Consider the following 6,674-nt stretch of genomic DNA (forward strand, 5'->3'; position numbering starts at 1 on the left):
CGATAACCGACGTACTATCTTAGTTTGATGCGCCAAGACGCAATAACAAAGCCAAAGCATGACATGAAATATGTTTACTTCTTTTCAAAACAACGGTTCACATTTTTACAAGTCAAAAAGGATATAGACTAACGTTTCGTTTCAATTGTAATTAACATAAAGTATTTACCTAGCTTTTCGCATGCGTATCCATTGGCGTTTGTATTGTAATTGAGAAAGTACAGAATTTTAGAATAATTTGGGTCAGAAATTTGCAGGTAAGTCGTCAAAACCACTTTGCTACTTCTTGTTGTTCGTGTCGTCCAATCTGATCTCCATCGAGGATATTGATTGTTGTTTGTAGTCGTTGGTATCAAAGTGTTGTCCATCCATTTAGGTTTTCCGTTAGCTCTCCACTCACCCCCGATGAAAAACAAATGATTCTGCAACAAATTTATATAGTTACACTTTCAGAGATATACAAAGCCAAAGAACATTTACAAAACGCCTGACCTCGTTTTTCTGTACTGAAGTAATCTTTTCAACAAGAGGTTGTTGAAGTATTGTATAATGCCCATGGGAATGGCCATCTCAATATTTTCACTCTTACTTCCGTGCTGGCAATTTTAACTGCCAACACATAAACTGGAAATTCAGCACCACCAGCGCTTCTATCACACGCCTGGTTGAGCATCCAACAACAAGTTTTCTTATTTATAAAACCCTAAATATAAACTCCTAATAACATCAATTTTTACTCTTTATGGCAACAAAGCTAAAAAAAACAAGTGATCTTGTCGAGCTTGGACTTAAACTCCCATGAACCCGACCAGAATCGCTATAGCTCCATCACCAAGAACTCCATAAAAGTTGTTCTACTAAAAAGTTTGTAGCTTCTTTCCATGGGACAGCTGATTCTAAAGTGGCCCAAGTTAAAAAAGTGGATTTGAGATCATCAAGTTCAACGACCCATGCCACGACAAACATTGCCACTAAAGGTTTGCAATCTTTATTTTAATAAAGGTTGTATGCCCTAATGAAGATTAATAAAGATTGCAAACCTTCAACGACAACGTCCACCACAGCACGAATCTCCAAACTCGATTATCTCAAAATCACTGTTTTGATTTGGGCCACTTTAGAATCAGCTCTCCCGCCATTTGTTCCAACTAATCATTCAAGGCTACCAACCGAGCAGGGAGAGCGCAAGCACAATGTTTGAAAGGACGTTTGTTCATCACAAATAGAAGGCACGCGATTGTATATTGACAATACACTTAGGCCTAATGACACATCTTTGAAGGTAGACACGAAGATTGACTTCCTTGCATTTCAGCGACTAAACTTGAATATTTGCTAACCAGGCACTAGCTTGAATGCGAAGAGCTAACTAGTTCACCTTAGTACAGTCAGGGTTGGAAGTCGTTAGTCAAAAAGCAATGACTATTTCACTATTCGATAGTGCCTAAAACAGCAACGACTTTCCGCCATCGATACAAAAAAAAAGCAATGAATAGCAATTACTGAAAATATTGTATTTGCGTATTTAACGAGTAAAACGACTCTCACTGGCATGGTTTTTCTGAACTGTGTTGCCGTAAAATATTCCTTAACTTTTTAAAGTTCGAAAACCGGAAGGGGACTAGGTCGGATAGTAATCCGAAAACTAAATCTCGTAAATTCGTTTTGACGACAAAGTAAGTGAACAACAAAAAATGATTCCTAAATATCGATTAGTGAAAAACGAACAATGATTTCGTTGCTTGCATAAAAAAGCAGTGAATAACGCGCATTCGATAGTTATTTTTAAAAGGAATGGGTATAAGCATTCGCTATTCAGAAAGCAACGATTAACGCTATCGAATAGTGACAACTAGTCGTTACTTCCAACCCTGAGTACAGTGTTAACAAATGCAATACAAACTCAAATGTATATCACAGCATGACTTTGTTTATATCACAACAAACAATTTGTTAAAATATATTTAACCACTTACAATTATTGTAATTTCTACTTACAAGGCTTGTACCATACTCTTCGATCAACAATTTGTTAAACTCTTCCTGTTGTGTATGATTCTTTATCATAGCTAAGTTTGAATTGAGCTTCACGCAAGCCTGGCTAGCAGCATCGTAGGTAAGTTTAGTAGCAGTTGACCGGATATAATATTTACATGATCCTGATGAGGATGGAGGAAGATGAAACTTGGCTGTAACAGAGAGGAATATTATGAGTACAAATCGAATGTTACAATGTTCATAAAATTTAATAGAAAATATCATAATCTTACAAATTTTCAATCAACAGCTACTATGGAGTGTTTATTTAAGGAGTTTTTATCTTGAATGGAACTCATTTGTTTAGTTACGACTATGCAACTTTGTGACACTTCAACTACAACAGGGATATGAAAACTGTGGCCCTAGAAAAAGATCCGGAGAATGTATAGCCCGCTAGACGACTTTCGTTTATGTCTCAAGTTTGCAAGATTTAGTAAACATTAGTTTTGTTTGGCACTCCGACAAATTCAACCAGTGTGAAATCAAGTAAACAATCATTACCTACATCCCTTGTAGTTACATCTTTCGATTACAGTCACGTTTTATCTATGGTTGTCTAATTCTATTCACTAGCAAGCAGAGCAAAACTTAATGTTAGGTCATCGCACACCGAAAGACCAGACAAAATATCCGCTGCAGTTTTGCGGTTGAATAGCCAACTCGGGTGCTGTGTGTGAATAGGGGATGAACATTGAACAATTGAACATCCATCAGCTGAGCATCCAACTGCACTTCCCGCTATCCGCGTTGTGTCTGAAGTCGTCTTTAGACTAGATAGGCGTGAGGTAGCTGCGTGGTCAATGGTCATGTATTGCTAGCACATTGGTCATTATATGGTGAACAATAGATATTTCAAGCTGTCGCCCCCCGACAAAACTGATTGTGTGGATTTGGCCCAGGAGTGCTGCAAGTTTGCACACCCCTGAACTACAACATAATTCCATGGTATAGATTTTAATACTTTAACTTTTAAACTCGCATTTTATAAAAAAATGACTCCACTTCCTACTAAAAACATCTCTGGCAATTAATTAATAATATTAGCTACGGTATGCTACTTTATCAGTATTGCAAAGTTTGAAGAATTTTTACAAACAAAATGAAGAAAAATAGCCTAAACCTAGCATGCTAATACGTCATGCAAGGTTAGTTTATGCTTCAGTGCTTACCTTGTCCTGATATACCTTGCAAGTGTACAACAAAGGTCCACAATGTTATTGTCGCAATTATTTTCATTTTAATTTGCAATTTTCGTATGCTTAAATAGAATACACAATTTTCACTTTAACAACAGAAATTAACCATAAGAAAAAGTATTTGGGATAAAATCTTTTATTCGATATCGTGATTATTAAAAATATTAAAAAATTTAAATATTAAAAATCCCAGTAACAAATTTAAATAATTGTGGGCATATTTTAATATTATGCTCAATCATAGTCTACTCAACCTTTTTTTTTTTCAATTCAAACATTAACTTAGACTGGTAATTGCAATCGAATTGTTTCTCATATTTGCCTTATTTCGTAGCATACGATGTTTCGTATACATTATTATTGTCTGGAATGAATGCTATACAAATTCAAGCTCTAACTCTCCAATATAGACACAGAGTTTTATAATGTTTATTTGTATGTGGATTATCTACTCTACTGTATATTGTTTTATAAGGTTTGGTTTGGTTGGTTTGGTTTTGAATCTTTATCCTCGGACTGACAAAGCCTTGATAGGTTATTCCTGGTACTTGTTCGCATACTTGTAGAGGCACTTGACGCAGGGCCGGTTACCGAGATTGGCAGAGTGAAGTTTTCCGATTGTTGAAGTCTTGTTGCCGAGAAATTATTCCATTCACTAGGTGCCGCTGAATGGAGAGCAGTCCTGAAATGCGTTGCTCAAACGCACACCCCGAGAGTCGAACCAGCGCCGTGTGATCTTGAGCCCGGCGCGTAACCACTGAGCTATCGGGGCGGACGGTAGATAGTTTTATATATAAAAAAAACAAAAAAAAAACGAAAGCTGATTTATTTATGATGTGGATAGTGTATGGTTATGTGGCTATAATCAAGAAAATAATTTGTTTTTATTGCAAACACAATCCTAAAACACTTGTAATGTCAATGCTAACTTGACACAATACTAAAGTATTTCTTTTTGTTTAAGTAATCAAACCTTGAAAAAATAGCAAACAAATTTGCTTATAACTTTCTTTTTTAAATATTACAGTAATGACACCTGTTCTATGTTGATCGCAGTTTGTAATTTTGAAAACAACGTTTCATATGAACCTCATTTACAAGTCATTCAAAACTGAAGCTATGCCTTTTTGCTTTGTCTTACTTAAGTTAATGCAAAGCATAACAGTATACATCACGCTATAAACAGCTAAACTCAGGTTATTGTTCTTTGTTTATTGTTTTGACGTTGCATAGATAAATTTAATTGAAGACGATAAGCTGACCTAGCAAAAACTGAATAACCTGCCGATGACTGCCCAAACTACCTTATGATCTTCCTTTGAAAGTGAAACAGCTATTCAGATATCTTTATCCTACGTGGGAAATAACGTGTGCACTGTGCAGATTACTGTGGAACCATCTTGTCAGACAAGTGCTGCAATTTCCTTATATGGACATATTGTTCTATTTAATGGCGAAAACTGAAGCTGGAGCAACAAAATTCGTCATAACGTCTGCATCATCTGTGGCAAAATATTTCCTTCAGCAACTAAAACCCACGATTGAACCCAAGCTATGTTGTAACTTGAAATTAAAACGCTAAATAAGTATTAGCTACACAGTTTGCTTTTTCTTGTGTTGATGAGCAAGAGTGAGTTATTTTGCACATATTAATGCTGTAGAAAATAACGGTTAGCTCAGTAGTTACGCGCCCAGCTCAAGATCACGCGGCGCTGGTTCGACTCTCGGGGTGTGCGCTTGAGCAATGCATTTCAGGACTGCTCTCCATTCAGCGGCACCTAGTGAATGGAATAATTCTCTGGCAACAAAAAACTTCAACAATTGGAAAACTACACTCTGCTAATCTCAGTAACCGGCCATGCGTCAAGAGCCTCTACAGTAGGGTGGCTCGTTTTTGAACTTTTTTGTTTAATTCTCTCGGGGTAGTGGGGAAATGGTGCCAATGAGTAAGAAAACAATCATGACAAAATTTGAGATTCGTAAAAAATTGTCTTCAGCCCCTTCATGGGGCCCAAAAATCAAAAAATGGTGTCAAAAACGCATTTTTTTTCAAAAATATTTTTAGTTTGGGTAGATACAATATTGTTTAGATATATCTAATTAGCCTAAGAAAGAAAATTTGAGTCATTTGAACTATTCCTTCAGCTTCCTCACAGCTTCTGAAAATTTCCATTTTACTGAAAATTTCGCATTTTTGTGGGTGGTTACATGATACATAATTGCGTTAGACATTTTGCCAGCTATAAAACGTCATTGTATTTCTCTTTATAGACCTGCCCTGAGCTGTTGCGTCATTTTTTAATGAAATTGGGTTAATTTGGTAGGAAAAAGTGACGTCTTTTATTTGAATTTACGTCATTGACGAAGTTTGTAGTTATGTAACCACAAACAAAAATGCGAAATTTTCAGCAAAATAAAAATTTTCAGAAGCTGTGAGGAAGCTGAAGGAATAGTTCAAATGACTCCAATTTTTTTTTTAGGTTATTTAGATATATCTAAACAATATTGTATCTACCCAAACTAAAAATATTTTTGAAAAAAAATGCGTTTTTGACCCCATTTTTCGATTTTTGGGCCCCATGAAGGGGCTGAAGACAATTTGGTACGAATCTCAAATTTTGTCATGATTGTTTTATCACTCATTGGCACCATTTCCCCACTAACCCGAGAGAATTTTAAAAAAAAGTTCAAAAACGAGCCACCGTACTCTACAGTCTACAAAAATGCGAAACTACCAGGAATAATCTATCAAGGCTTTGTCAGTCCGAGGATAAAGAATCAAAACCAAACCAAGTAGTTTCCAAATTAACGAGGAATTGTATTTTGTGCTTGGATTGAGCCTTTCAAATTTGGTTCAGTTCTGAAATGTTGAGACCGGTTACAATTGTTCAGACTTCGCACATCAATAATGATATAAAACAAAATTACAAGTTTAGTATTGACAAAGTCCATGCAGCGTTGCACAGCAACTAAAATCAAATCCTCCTTGTGTTTACGACATTATAGGCCAACAACTGAAAAACACCGCCCACTTCTTCCTAGGGTGTTATAAATTGGGTGGACGTAGTTGCTGAAGGAAAGGCGGTGGAAAAAAGAAAGTGCGGCTATTTTACTGTTAGTATAATGGGAACCTTACAATATCTTCTCATCTCTTTGAAAATCTATTTGGAGTGTCCTCACTACTTTCACGGCACATTTTTCTTTATAGCTTACTTACATCAACACTGAAATTTATCAATTTAACAGTCAATTAACTAAGCTATTGTGTGAGCAGTATTTACTTCGGAATATTACATTATGTTATTAGTTTTTGCCGCGTACAAAACAGTTTTTACTCCCTTAATCCACTTCTAAAACCATACATGCCCAATATCACCGGTTATATAAAATAAATGTGGTTGAGGGAGCAAAGCGAGCAAAAAACAATTGCAAAATGAA

Source organism: Aplidium turbinatum, chromosome 17 (genome assembly GCF_918807975.1).
Source record: "Aplidium turbinatum chromosome 17, kaAplTurb1.1, whole genome shotgun sequence".
Lineage (NCBI taxonomy): Eukaryota > Metazoa > Chordata > Ascidiacea > Aplousobranchia > Polyclinidae > Aplidium > Aplidium turbinatum.